This window comes from Heteronotia binoei, chromosome 21 (genome assembly GCF_032191835.1).
Source record: "Heteronotia binoei isolate CCM8104 ecotype False Entrance Well chromosome 21, APGP_CSIRO_Hbin_v1, whole genome shotgun sequence".
Lineage (NCBI taxonomy): Eukaryota > Metazoa > Chordata > Lepidosauria > Squamata > Gekkonidae > Heteronotia > Heteronotia binoei.
In genome coordinates this window covers 157,044,967-157,060,423 of record NC_083243.1, presented here as the reverse complement: position 1 = coordinate 157,060,423, position 15,457 = coordinate 157,044,967, and the positions used below count along the sequence as shown (strand labels likewise).

At 42.9% G+C, this 15,457-nt stretch overlaps 1 protein-coding gene across 1 annotated transcript in view; it reads right to left on the bottom strand.

Moving 5' to 3' along the window:
- Positions 1-15,457, bottom strand: part of MOB2 (MOB kinase activator 2) — a 227,207-nt gene that overhangs the window by 189,119 nt on the left and 22,631 nt on the right. The gene's annotated exons all lie outside the window — the stretch shown is intronic.

Genomic DNA, 15,457 nt, shown 5'->3' with positions numbered 1-15,457 from the left:
CTTTATATACCACTTTTCTCCCTAGTGGGGAGCCAAAGCAACCAACTGCTTTCAGTTGGTTCATTTTATTTTCACAAATAACTCTGTGAGATAGGTGAGGCTGAGAGATAGTTGGCTGGCCAAGGTCACCCATAGAATATCCAGGTAGTGGCTAGAGATCTCCCACTGTTGCAACTGATCTCCAGGTGATGGAGATCAGTTCACCTGGATAAAATGGCTGCTTTGGAAGTTAAGCTCTATGGCATTGCAGAATGTAGATGTACAGCTCTTTTCTAGCTGCTATACCCCATTGAAGTCTCTCCTTTCCCCAAATCCCATCCTCCTCAGGTTCCACCTCCAAAATTTCCAGGTATTTTCCAACCTGGAGCTGGTAACTCTAGTCTCCCAACAAGCTTCCATGGCATGTATTTGAACCTGAGTCTCCTAAATCCTAGTTCAACATTCTAACTGCTACCGAGGACCTTTCAAACGAATGGGAAATAGTATTTCTAATATGGCTCCTGTACACAGTTCTAAGGATTGTCATGAATCTTTTCTTTAAAAGAAATAAGATTCCTTCCTTCCATGCCAGGGCAGCAAATGTACAAAAATGTCTGTCCTGCTTGTAGCTGTATATAACAGCTGTCACAAATTTGCATTGAGCCATATGTTTTGAAATCTTGGGTAATCTTTCTCCTCTGCCCCAGTTGCAAATGCAATAACTTTGCCTCTAAGAGGCTGCCTGAATGGTAGGTTACACAACATACATTGGAATCAACAGGTGTACTGCAATGTTTAAACAATAACATTTTAAATTTGCACAATACAATACATGCATCTTTTACCAGAGAGAGTGAAATACCACTGAATAAGAATTACAATATGAGTTTACCCTTTGTGGCTAGCCAAGAGATCACGATTTCTCTATTTTAAAGTTAGCAGTCTTTCATTTGCAAAGAGATTACTGCTCTAAAGGGAAAAAATACATGCTGCTGAAACCATGCAATTTATTGCGATAATTTTATTCCCTCTCTCTTAACAGAAGTTTTAAAACTCCTGATCAAACCATCTGCTGAAAATAATTATCCTTTATGCAGACACTTGATCCACTCATTATCTGCAAACACCAGGGAACAGATGTCCCTGATTTGAATTGTTTTCTTGTTACTCTTGGTTAGAGTACTTTTGGCAGGGGGGCTGAAGAATGAACTCTATCCAATCCTACCGAAGGTAGCATTATACAAAGAGTAGGGTATTTAGTTGTATGACACACATTTTAATCTATGGTTGATTTGTAAAATAATGAGTATGTCATGCTGGATTAACTATTTTCTCTGGTGGTAATGATGATATATGGCAAATATCAAAAAGAAGATTCTCACCATTTTTCATTATGTATAACTGAAGAAATATTATATGTTTCTGAAAACACATTACATCTGAATTTACCTGAAACCATCTCAAATCTGACATACTGTAATTTGTAAGCCACCTTTCAATGTGCTCATAAACCTTGTAAATATTTTGATTAATAAATTAAAAAATGAAGAGTGAAAAAATGACAATTGTTCTCTTTTTAAAAGTCACGTCTGTGCTTAGAAAAACCTGATGTCATCCATGATCTTGTGTTGTTTTGTTTTGCTATCAAGTTTCCACTGATTTATAACCACCCTGTAGAGTTTTTAAGGCAAAAAATGTTCAGAGGTGGTTTGCTATTGCCTGCCTTCGTAGCAACCTGGTATTCCTTTTGGATGTTGCATGCAACAGGAACTGGGAAGGAAAGGGTTAAGAGAATTCTTTCAGGTACACTTGGCAGTTGGCCCCACCCTTCTCTCATTGCTTAGATCTCTTCAGCCATCGCTTGCCTTCTGTTTTGTCTTGTATGGGACTTCTCTTCTCTCTCTCTTACCTGGGCTTCGAGATGTAGCAAGTTAATCATTCTTGAAGTTAATCCATTCACAGTAAAATATACCTATATGAATATGTCATGTAAGATGTGCTTCTATTTTTGTAAGTAAAATTTCTTTGTCGTGTTACCACTGGAGATAGATCATCTTTGAAATTTGTTTGAACATCAATTTTCTCTTAACCAGGAAAGGTGGAGGATCAGGGATACTGCATAAAGTTTCTGCGCTTCCAAGGCAAATGATCTTTTTTTTAACATTTAACCCAATAATTCTTTAGTAGTCTTCCATTCAAATACTGGCCAGGGCCACGCCTGCTTAGCTTCCACAGTCTGATGAGATCAGGCTAGCCTGGTCTATCCAGGTCTGGGCATGATAATGGTACCTTTCCTTTAAGAGACAAAAGCAAAAATTGCTTTCAGAAAAGCTCCCTAGTCCAGAATTTATCATATATTGTATGATGGTAATCAAATTTGGGATTTGTGACCCATGGTACACTTTAGGAATAGATTTGAGAGAGGCAACTGAAACACACATTTGGTCACCAAAGCTATCCTATATCACTCCTAGCATAGCTCTTGATTTCAAGAATCCGTGAACTGTGCAGCTCAATCACTTTCCCCAAAGTGAGACACAAACAAGGGGATCTTGAAACACCTCTTCCTCAACAAATTAATTCTGTTACTCCAAAACAGAAGTTAACAGATTTAATCTGCTACGGTTAAATTACATCCACAGTTGTGATTTAGGGCTGCATGGGAAGGATTCACTTTCAGTTTTTCCCATGTTACTATTAGCAGTTTTAATGGGGAAAAGGCAAGGTAATAGCCTTTTTCCTCTTCAAACAGGGCTGGCCCTGCCACTAGGCAAACTAGGCAATTGCCTAGAGCGACAGCCTTCTGGGGGCACCAAATTGGGTACCCCCCCATGTGACTCAGTGACATTATCAGTGCAGAGGGGGGTGCCAGAAGTTAGTCTTGCCTGGGGTGCCTGTCTTCAAACTGAAAATGATACCTAGGGAATCCAGTAGAACTAAATGGGGTTGAAGGTGACATGCCTTTTTCCTTCTTACATTACACAAGGGATGGGGAATGTCTGGCCCAAGATCCATTTATGGCTCTCAAAATCACTTGGTCTGGCCCTTGGGGATTGCTGGGCCGAGCCAAGCCACATGATGGCCTCCCTGGGTCTCGGCTGGCCAACGACAATCATGGGACCCATGCGCGGTGTGCAGTGGCCTCCCTGGGGCCCAGCTGGCTGGCAGGGCTCGTGGAGTCCAGCCTTGCTGTGCAGCAGCCTCCCTGGGGCCTGGCTGGCTGGCCAGGATTGCTACAGGGCTGCAAAAGTCACTATCACAGTTCAGGTAAGTTTTCCCCTCATTTCTTTATTTCCCTTTATTCCCCCATTTCTTTATTTTCCTTTCTTTCAATTTCTTCCCCACATTTCTTTATTTCCCTTTCTTTCCATTCCTTCCTCCCATTTATTTCCCTTTCTTTCAATTCCTTCCCCCATTTCTTTATTTCCGTTTCTTTCCATTTCTTTCACCTTTCTTTATTTCCCTTTATTCCCCCATTTCTTTATTTCCCTTTCTTCCCCCTTTCTTCCCTGCATTTCTTTCTTCCCCATTCTCTCCCTTTTTTATTTTACTTTGTTTCCTTTTCTCTTCCCCTCTCTCTGTGGAGCCTGAGTGGTGGGCATTGTGAAGGACTGCTGCTGGGGTATGTGTGTGCCTTTAAAGGTTTGCTGGGAGCAGTTTCAATTTCCACATGAAAGGAGGGAGGGAGGAGTAGCAGGGGTAATTGCCAGCTACCACCAGTTCAGTTTGCACTTGCTTATCCCAGATGGTGTGGCCTAATATGCTACTATTAGGGGATGTGGTCTAATATGCTAATGAGTTCTTGCTGGGCTTTTTCTACAAAATGCCCTGGACCTAGGCATTTGCCTAGGGTGGTGGGTTGGGTGTGTTAAAATTAGGCTCTCCCCACATGACTTCAAATAGAAAAACAATTATTTGCATTAATTTTGCCGGCCTGACGCTGTTTTTTAAGTTGATAATTTTGTATGGCCCGCTAATGATGTCATAAATATCTAAATGGCCCTTGGCAGAAAAAAAGTTCCCCACCCCTGCCTTACACCAATCCGAATTATGGATTCATATACAGAACTTACCTTTGACAGAGTGATGGAGAAAGATGATCTCTGTCACATCTAGCCTCAAGTTGTCTACAGCTAACTCTGATGTGCAATCAAAGAGCAGCTGACTTCCCAAGAAATTGGTCTATCAGTACCTATTGTTGTTCAAAGGTTGGGTGTCATGTTAAACAGCCCCCTTACAATCAGCCAAACTAGATATCAGCTAGTTTTCATGTATCTTCTCCTATTCAAAAGCAACTTCAGGAGCCTGAGAGAGTTTATGCAGAGGAATTGCATGGGTATGAAGGAGAGCTGATTAATCCATTTTGTTCTATCAGTCCCTCCATTTAAAATAATTCCTGAATTGCATTTTTTTCTTCCCAGAAGGGGAAATATATACAAATATATGTTTAAAATTTTAAGTTTACTTGAATGTGGCAATATGCCTTTAAATTAAAAATAAATAAATGGACTTTTCCTAGGACAAAATGTCTTTGTCTGTGAGCAATAAACATATTACAGTTCAAATTCCTGCATAACTAGAGCAGAAAGAAAACATGTCTCATTCAGAGAAGGGTTGCCTGGAATTTCCAACATGCCTGTTACTCATGTGAGAAAGCAAAACTTCTGTCTTTTGATTCTGACATATTGTATATATAATTTACAATCACAAATAGCCATCATTACAGCTATTAGTACCAGAATAAAATATTTATCACTTCTGTTTCTACTAAGGATAGCACAGGACACTTGAACAACATACTAACTGCGATGTTTGAGTGCCTTGACTATCGTGTTATCATGACACATTAGAAAATCCACAGAAACCTGCATGGACTTTCCATAAAAATACGGGAGTATTCCACCAGGAACAATTCCTAGGGCTATGAAGGAACATTCAGATCAGAACTACAGGACACAAGGAAAAATGGCTTAATCCCTCTCATGCAATTTGCCTGATTTTTAATGAACCCAGGGAATTACTGTTTAATAGGGAAACTTATATGTATTGATGGCTACAAGTACATTCCTCCAGTTAAGCATATAGTGCACTTGGGACCATTTCAGTTTGGAACACAGCATGAGAGAAAGGGTTTATGCACCTTCTCCTTTCATGGTGTGGTCCCAATCTGAATCAGGCCTTTGCTATGTGACCTGGCCAATGGTTATAGCATCCTCCTACCTTTATAACTGCTGACCCCCACCTTGGCCATTTCCACATGAATTATCTGTAGGATTGCCAGGCATGGCATGGTCTGGTATCAGGTGGGAGATGGGATCTTACTGGAGGGAGGGGCATGATCATCGTCCCAACATGACAACACAAATTTTAGCATGATCCAGAACTGACATCATCACACTGGGAGCAACACTTTAGCACTCACTAGTATGCTAGTATCCCGGGGGAGGGGGGGGATAGCTACTGCTGAACTGTAATTAAAACTGCCTTATTATAGGTCTGTTGTTCCTGCTCTGTATTGGCAGCTGCACCAGCAACAGGGAAACCACACAAACCTATCATTGTACAGAAATCACCCTCAGCATTCACTCATACCCTGAAATGCTCATAAAAGTAAAGGTGGTCCCCTGTGTAAGCACCAGTCGTTTCCAAGTCTGGGGTGACATCATATCATGACGATTTCATGGCAGACTTTTTATGGGATGGTTTGCCATTGTCTTCCCCTGTCATCTACATTTATTAACCAGATGTTATTTATATTGGTTTCAATATTGAGTTAAATAGAGATTTTACAACAGTAATGAAATCATGACAAACTGGGGTGATGTTAGGTTAGAGCTAAAGGTTAGGCTTCAGTTGTGATGACAACCTGAGTTGCCCCCATGTTTATTTATATGAGTGGAATTAGAAAGGTGTCATTTTGCTTAGGATAGCACTGAAGGCTGAAAAATTGCTCTGAAAGATTGTCAGGACTTGACATAAGGTACTGTCCTTCAGCATATGCAGAACATTTTTAAAATGAAGTGAGTTCAGCTAGCTCTGAATCAGCCAAGAACACTTTATTGCAAGAAGAAGCAGTCACACCAGCAGAGGCACTTCACTGATTATATACACTGTGACTGAGTTAAACACGCCCCCTTTAGTCAGCAGCAATCCCTCCTATTGGTCTCCCCAGGATCCTTCATTTGCATTTCTTTGTTACAAGTTGTTACATGCCTAGCATCATGATTGGCCAGTTCTTCTAGGTTTCAGGATCCTGGTTTGCAAGGAGTGCCTGTCTCGAGCTCAAGCACTGGAATCCAATGACATCATAGGAAGGAGCCAGTGACATCACAGGGAGGGACTCTATTATCACTACCTATAGAGGTGGGGCCATTGGGAATTTAGGAAGAAGCTTCCCAGAAATTTAGCAGGAACCCCCCTAGCAGTACTCCTGGGCTGGGCCAAACTCAGGAAAAGGTGGGAGTTGGTCAGTGGTTATAGTGATATCTCAGCAGTTTCCTGCTGTGTCCTGTTTTTGAAATTCACTTTTAGACTAGTCACTTTAAGATCTGCAAACATGCATATCATGTGCATAGTATATACCACAGGTGGCCACACTTGCAAATGCATGCTTTGGATTGGCTCTTCCCCCTTCCCCCCCTCCCTGATCCCAGGAAGGCTATGGGAGAGGTGGGAAAAGGCTACCAAAGGCAGGAAAGTAGGCAAGCAGCTCCCCTGAGGCTGCAGAAGCCACTTTCCCACCTTTTGCATTGACATCCATATACTTCCGAATATATATACGGAAGTATACGGGGAGCCATACTCGGCTGCCGCATAATGGGCTTCAATTGGAATCGGCTGCAGCCGATTCCATATACAGCCGAATCAGTGGTGATTTGGCGGCTTATACGGTTTGGCCAAACCGAATGCACACCCTAATCACTACATCAGTGTCTTCTCCTTGCATTGAACCCACTATATTATAGTCTCTATTTGACTGTTTAAGTGGTCTGTGTGAGATGTTCATCCCCTCTAAGAAGGGGTGAATTTCGGGATAAGATGTTCATTATTATGTTAAATTGTGAGTAGTTCACATGCCCTCAAGTCATCAAATCTTAACATGCAAATTCTTTGTGGGACTTCTTATAAGGGACTTTTAAGGTTGGTCTAGATTACTAAAATGTTCTGGTCAATGACTGTAATACTAAACTGAAGTACTTTGATATTACACAATATTAAATACTGGGTTTGTTATGTTCTGTGTGAGGTTTAGTTTAAGCATACTTATATTCTTTCTCTGGATTCTGATACCTACAAGGTGAGTGGCCAGTCAGAATGGAGGGCTCTCCTATTGGCTTTGCTAATGAAGGATCCGAGGGGAACCAGTAGGTTTGTTTGGCACCTAAAAAGGGCGGTGTTATGAGTTAATGAAGAGTACATATGAAGCAGTAGAATGTGGACTTTTGTTGAGCTATTTGAAATAAAGTGCAGTTGATCACTCTGGCTGAATTCACTATTCTTCAGGGTTCAGGACGCATTACAATGGAACAGCTCTGCTTTATTTAGTGAAATTAGCAATAAGACTGGCTTCCAAGGCCAACGGCCCTGCTTATATACATGCAAATGACCCCACCCTAAACCCGTCAACGCTTAACTATAGGTACAAGTACTGACCCATTGACTCCTGATTGGCCACCTCCCAGAGTCTAGGTGGCTATTGTTCTGGCGCCTCAAGCTCAGCAAAGTTTCTGGTAGCACACCCCTGAACATTCCAGTACCAATACATAACACCCCTCCTCCCTAAGTCCCTAAACACCTAACAAGCATAGTCCTTGAGATGTGTTGGCTTCCGCCACTCTCAGTTGGACTGTTGGAGCACACTCCGTGCAGGCAAGGCATCAGGAACTCTGGTTGAGGTTGAAGGAGCTGTGCTAGTGGGTAGCAGAGGAGCAGGAGTGGGTGCAGACACAGGAAAGTTCATGGCAGAAGGTGGTGGTATCTCTGGCTTCAGGCTGTTTGGCTGTGCACTGGCAGCTGCTGGCTCTTGTTGCATTAGTGGCAGCGGTTAGTCCTCAGTGACGGTCAATGGATTGGGTTCTGCTGCAATAATGCGGCAATGGAGTTGATCCACATGCCTGCACAGGACTTGTCCTCCGTCAGTTGATACCTCGTAGGATATTGGGCCGGTGACATGGATGACTCTGGCCGGGATCCAGGTGGGGCTGCTGCCGTAGTTCCAAGCACAGACGGTCGCCCAGAAAGAACCCTCGTGATGCTTCTTGGCACTCTGGGGATGGCCCAGGCTTTAGAGCTCAATCCAGGTGCAGGCGGTCCAGGCAGGTTGTAAGACAGCAGCCCATGAGGAGCTCTGCAGGGCTGCAGCCGGTGGCGCCACTCGGGGTCACGTGATGGCAAAAAAGGAATGTGGCTAAGTGGTGGTCCCAATCCCTGTGGATGAGCCACCGGAGAGACTCCTTGGTGGTCCGCACCGTCTGTTCCGCTTGCCCATTAGTGGCTAGGTGGAATGCAGCAGAGCAGACATGCCTGATCAAGTAGCGGCCCAGAAACTCTTGGAACTCCTCCAATGTGAAGGCAGACCTGTTGTCCATCACTACAGTGTCCGGTATGCCATGCGTGCAGAAAATTTTACGGAGCGCCCAGACAGCCACTCAGGAGGAGGTGGAGGCGACCGGCACCACCTCCAACCATTTGGTGTATGAGTCCACCAGGATAAAGAATGGTTGCCTCTGGAAAGGGCCAGCAAAGTCCAAGTGCAAACAAAACCAGGAGCTGCGGGTGGACTCTCAATGTTGCATAGGAGCGTGGGGTGGTTCCGGCCAGGTTTCCTGTCAGGTTTGGCAATGCTTGACCCAGGCCTCGATTTCACTGTCCATTCCCCATAATCTCACATAGCTTCTGGTGATCACTTTTATCCTTACTATGCCCGGGTGAGTTTCATGCAGGGCCTCCAAAACGCACTGGCACAAGGGATCTGGAACTACAATATGGCTCTCCCAGAGCAGGCACCCCTTGTGCTTAGAGAGCTTGTCCCGGAATTACGCTTTGTTGGTCTTAAAGGTGCCAGTAGACTCAAACTGCAGTTCAGTTAAAACAGATGTTAGTTCAGTTGGAGTCAGAGCTGGCTGAGGGAAGGAGCAGTAAGCTTGAGCCAACATGTAGAGAACAGCAGTTTGACTCTGACTGGGAAAAGATCAGCTTGTAACAACGAATCCCTAATGCCTGAGTAGGGCTATAGTTCATAATTTTAGATGTAAAGAAACTTTGTAATAATCTATTTGATCCACTCCAATGGTGAGGTTTTAAACTATAAATAAAATTTTAACTGTTTAACCCTGTAGGCACGTCTGAATGTGTATGGTTTGAGGGAAAGCAGCGCGCACACGCGACATGCACAAGGACACAGTCACATACACAAGCTAAGATCTTGTCCTATATACAATTTATATCAGGCTATCCAGAGAGGACCCTACTCAGATAGATTATGTGCATGTGGTTCTGGGGTAACTGAAACTCTAGCCCATATTTTCTTTGTGTGAGTTGACTGGCCCTTTGAGATATCTGTGGATAGAGCTGGTGAAAAGACTCCTAGGTTCCCCTTGTCTCTATGCCTTTCCTGCTCGCTGATATGGATCTTGGTATTACCTTGGCTGTGTAGGGTTGCCAATCCCCAGGTGATGGCAGGGGATCCCCCAGTTTGGAGGCCCTCCCCTCGCTTCAGGGTCATCAGAAAGTGGGGGGGAGGGAAATGTTTCCTAGGCATTCCATTATTCCCTATGGAGACCAATTACCATAGGGTATAATGGAGAATTGATCAGCGGTTATCTGGGGCTCGGGGGGGGGCTGTTTTTTTAGGTAGATGCACCAAATTTGCAGCATAGCATCCAGTGCCTCTCCTCAAAAGAACCTCCAGGTTTCAAAAGGATTGGACCAGGGAGTCCAGTTCTACGAGCCCCCAAAGAAGGTGCCCCTATCCTTCATTATTTCCAATGGAGGGAAGGCATTTCAAAGGCATGTGATCCCTTTAAATGTGATAGCTAGAACTCCCTTTGGAGTTCAATTATGCTTATCACACCCTTGCTCCTGGCTCCACCCCCAAAGTCTCCTGGCTCCACCTCCAAAGCCCCCAGATATTTCTTGAATTGGACTTGGCAACCCTATGGCTATGGCTAAATTTATGGCAGCAGTGGCTTCTATGTGGGGACAGAAATAGAGCCATGGTATTTGTGGGTTTGGTTCTGTCCAAGAATACTGGGTCAGCAGATTGTTAAATAAATAATATACTAGGATATAAATAAATGGTTACAGCATATGACTGAAGCAGTTGTTGAGTCTCAGCCCCAGTAATCCTGTGTAGTGTCTAAGTGAGGGGTGATTGTTGAATGGGACTGTGCTACCCAGTCCGGTGGTGTCTCTGTGAGTGAAAGAGGGGAATGAGTGTGAAAAGAATCAGGACTCTCTCTCTATTTTAAAAAAGGCGAGATTTGACTGCCTGGCCTGCCTCTAACCCTCAACTTGTGTGGCAGAGGTTCTGGAAGGTTGGTAAGATCTTTAAATGAGAAAGGGGGTCACATCCACATTCAAATTCCCATTCTGCCATGAAGCATCCTAGCTGACCTTGACTCAGTTACTCGTTCTCAATCTAACCTACCTCACAGTGTTATTGTGAAAATAAAATGGAAGAGGAGGAAACAATATGCCCTTCTGAACACTTTGGAGGAAGGATGGGATTAAAATGTAATAAATAAATATGTTGGTTTTGGTTCAAAAAGAAGAAATAGTTGAAGGAGTACGGTATGGTAAAATCATGAATATTTCACATGTCAGAAGGGATCTTTCTTTAACTTTAATAATGAAATCTGTTTACAGAAGAAATTATAAACTTCACCAAAGGGCGTTTCCCCACAGAGCTTACCTCGGAGCGACGTCCCTCTTCACCGCGCAGCGTCTGCGCGGATTTCCCACCAACTGCTCCGCATAACCAGGAAGTGCCGGACCTTTTGCATCGCAGATGTAAACCGCTAAAAAGACACTATGGAAATTATTTGCACTGCCCCTGCAACAGTTTTTTACAGCACATCAATCAATCCTTTTGCTACTGTAGAAAAATGGATTAGCTAAAGAAAGACACCTTTATTACCACTTCTTTGATGGCTTTAAATGAGATAGGATATTGGAAACTTTTGCAAAGCATTAATTACTTCCTTGCATTTCCTACCTCCCATCTACTGCTAGATGGCCCCTTCAAGTCTCCATAAATAACCCCAGCGCCTTTGCATGCAAAAATTAAGGTCATCTGATTGGCAACCAAACTGCTCTATGACAATGCCAGCAAGAAATGCTGCTGTACAGCAGCTGTCTGTTAAGCTTCAGGCTTGGAACTGGGACAGCATTTGTACATGCTGTCTTCCGCTGGGCTGCCAGACAGTGCACTGAGAATCTGGATGCATCCAGGGCTGCCAACAGGCCTGGAGAAAGAAAATGCCCTGTCACTATAAGAGAAGCTTAATGTGTGGAAATGGGTGAATAACATCACCTGGCAAGTAACATCCAGTTGTGCCTCTATGAAGGAGACAGGACATTCTTTCTGCAGGCCTGCTGGCAACCCTAGCATCCCATATAATGGCAGTAGCCTGTGTAATAAAAGGAGACTCTTATTGTTTATTTATTTTATTTTTTTAAACTCTAACTATATGATTGAAGGATCACTGGGATTTATGAAAGACCCAAAACTGAGATATCCTGAAGCCTTATAAATGTTAATGCTTTCATAAATTCCAGAGTGCCCGTCCACTCTTGAAAATTTCAGGACATGGAGATTCCTTTTTGCCTGGTAGCAACTTAACCCGGAATTGGTAAATTTTCTCCCCATAGGGGTCAGGGCTTTCATCCAGAAACAGTATTAACTTGGAGGGGGAAATGTCCTGATGGCAGTCGTTTCTTCTTGCAATAGAACAAATAAGGGATCTAATTTCTGGCTAATAGATGAAAATCCATAAGAACAGTCAAAATACAGTAGATTGGATGTAATCCTCCATCTTCTACCTGCAGAAAAGCTAATAGTTCAATAGCAAAGGACTATTCTTCAGTGAGCACAGATGACTAGATGACATTCACTTAAGTTAGCATCGATGCTTTTTGATAGCTGGGGGCTTCTAGCTATTGGGCACATCCCACCTGGGAGCTGGAGACAAAATGTGGGCATTTTCTATGCAGTCAGTGAAGGGAAAGAAATGGAATGTACACAACTGACTGGCAAGAAAAAATACACTCTTTAGCCTTTAAAAAACTACAAACATGATCTAGAATAACACTGGTCTGCTCTCTCATTCTTAGTGTCTATATTCAGCAATCTGGTTAGCATTTGGATGGGAGACCACCAAGGAAGTCCAGGGTCACTATGTAGAGAGGCAGCCAATGGCAAACCACCTCTGAATGTCTCTTGCCTTGAAAACCCTAGGGGGTCACCATATGACTTGACAGCACGTTCCACTACCATTTGGCAATATACAGGTACTACGAACATACCCAAAATCTCTAGTTTTTTTCTCTCACAAAGGAAACTGACCCTCCAAAAACTCCTGAAATGTCCAACAGATCAGAGATCTGAGGAGTATGAAATATGATATTATTCTTCCTAGTTGAAAAATATGGTATCCTTACATTTAGACTCATTGCAGAGATTTGCAGGTATCCCCACCATACTATTTTTTAAAAAACAAAAGCAGCTGGAGAGGTTCTGTTTGCTGAGCCCTTCCCCCCATTCCTCTGCATGTGAATGTAGACACATGACCTCTATGTTACATGGGCATGTTAAAGTTGGGATGTGAATATCAAGGCACAATCTGCCATTTTATACACTGCATCTGGTGAGGTTAATTTTGGACCTCTGATAGATTATAGGACAGTTTCAGAGGGTAGCCATGTTGGTGTGCAGTAGAAAAGCTAGATTTGAATCTAGCAGCACTATAGAAACTAACCAGATTTTTAGGGTATAAGCTTCTGTGGTATATTCTCTTTGTCAGATCAGCTTTGACTATGAATCAAGGTAAGCTGGATGTAGTCAAACAAGAGATGGCCAGACTGAACATCGACATCTTGGGAATCAGTGAACTAAAATGGACGGGAATGGGTGAATTTAACTCAGAGGATCACTACATCTATTATTGTGTACAAGAGTCCCGTAGAAGAAATGATGTGGCCTTTATAGTTAACAAGAGAGTGAGGAAGGCAGTAATGGGATACAATCTCAAAAATAACAGAATGATCTCGGTCCGTATCCAAGGCAAACCATTCAATATCACAGTAATTCAAATCTATGCCCCAACCACTGATGCTGAAGTAGACCAGTTCTATGAAGATCTACAATACCTTCTGGAATTAACACCAAAAAAAGATGTCCTCATCATAGGGGACTGGAATGCCAAAGTAGGGAAGTCAAAAGGTAACGGGAACAACTGACAAATTTGGCCTTGGAGAACAAAATGAAGCCAGGCAAAGGCTAATAGACTTTTGTCAAGAGAACAAACTGGTCATAGCAAACACCCTCTTCCAACAACCTAAAAGGTGACTCTACATATGGACATCACCTGATGGCAACACAGAAATCAGATTGATTATATACTCTGCAGTCAAAGATGGAGAAGCTCATTACGGTCAGCAAAAACAAGACCTGGAGCTGACTGCGGCTCAGATCATGAGCTACTCAATGCAAAATTCAGGCTTAAACTGAAGAAAACTGGGGAAGCCATTAGACTGTTCAGGTTTGACCTTGATCACATCCCTTATGAATATACAGTGGAGGTGAAGAATAGGTTTAAGGAACTAGAGTTGATAGACAGAGTGTCTGAAGAACTATGGACAGAGGTTTGTGACATTGTACAGAAGGCAGCATCTGTACAGCACCATCCCAAAGAAAAGAAAAGCAAGAAAGCAAAGTGGCTATCTGAGGAGGCTTTACAAATAGCTAAGGAAAGAAGAAAAGCGAGAGGCAAAGGTGAAAAGGAAAAATTCACCCAACTGATTGCAGATTTTCAGAAAACAGCCAGAAGAGATAAGGAGGCCTTCCTGAAGGAACAATGCAAAGCAATAGAGGAAAACAGAATGGGAAGGACAAGAGATCTCTTCAAGAAAATTAGAGAAATTAAGGGAACGTTTCGTGCAAAGATGGCCAAAATAAAGGACAAAAATGGTAGGGACCTACCAGAAGCAGAAGAGATCAAGAAGAGGTGGCAAGAATACACAGAAGAATTATGCAAGAAGGATCTCAGTGACCTTGACAACCATGACGGTGAAATCGCTGACCTCGAGCCAGACATCCTGAAATGTGAAGTCAAATGGGCCTTAGAAAGCATTACTAACAACAAAGCGAGCGGAGATGATGGTATCCCAGTAGAGCTATTCAAAGTCCTAAAAGATGATGCTGTTAAAGTGAAGCACACATTATGTCAACAAATTTGGAAAATGCAACAGTGGCCACAGGATTGGAAAAGGTCAGTTTATATTCCAATCCCAAAGAAGGGTAATGCCAAAGAATTTCAAACTACCGCACCATTGCACTCATGTCACATGCCGGCAAGGTCATGTTAAAGATCATACAAGCTAGGCTTCAGCAGTATGTCGATCAGGAACTACCAGAAGTTGAAGCTGGGTTTCGGAGAGGTAGAGGAACTAGAGATCAAATTGCCAACATTCACTGGATTATGGAGAAAGCACGAGAGTATCAGAAAAACGTCTCTTTCTGTTTCATTGACTACGCTAAAGCTTTTGATTGTGTGGATCATAACAAACTGTGGCAAGTCCTTAAAGAGATGGGAGTACCAGCCCACTTCACATGTCTCTTGAGAAACCTGTATAAGGGTCAAGAAGCAACTGTCAGAACGGGATATGGAACAGCTGATTGGTTTAGAATAGGAAAAGGAGTTTGACAAGGATGCATATTGTCACCCTGCTTATTTAATTTATATGCAGTGTACATCATACAGAATGTTGGCCTGGATGAAGCATAAGCCAGAATTAAGGTTGCTGGGAAAAACATCAACAACCTCAGATATGCAGATGATACCACTCTAATGGTAGAAAGTGAGGAGGACCTAAAGAACCTCTTGTTGAGGGAGAAAGAGGAGAACACAAAAGTAGGCTTGAAACTCAACATCAAAAAAACTAAGATCATGGCATCCGGCCCGATCATACCTTGGCAAATAGAAGGGGAAGATATGGAAGTAGGGACAGACTTCACATTTCTGGGATCCAAGATCACTGCAGATGGTGACTGTAGCCATGAAATTAAAAGACGTTTGCTCCTTGGGAGGACAGCTATGGCAAACCTGGACAGTATAATAAAAAGTAGAGACATCACCCTGCCAACAAAAGTCTGTATAGTCAAAGCGATGGTATTCCCAATAGTAATGTATGGCTGTGAGAGCTGGACCATAAGGAAGGCCGAGCGCAGAAGAATAGATGCTTTTGACATGTGGTGCTG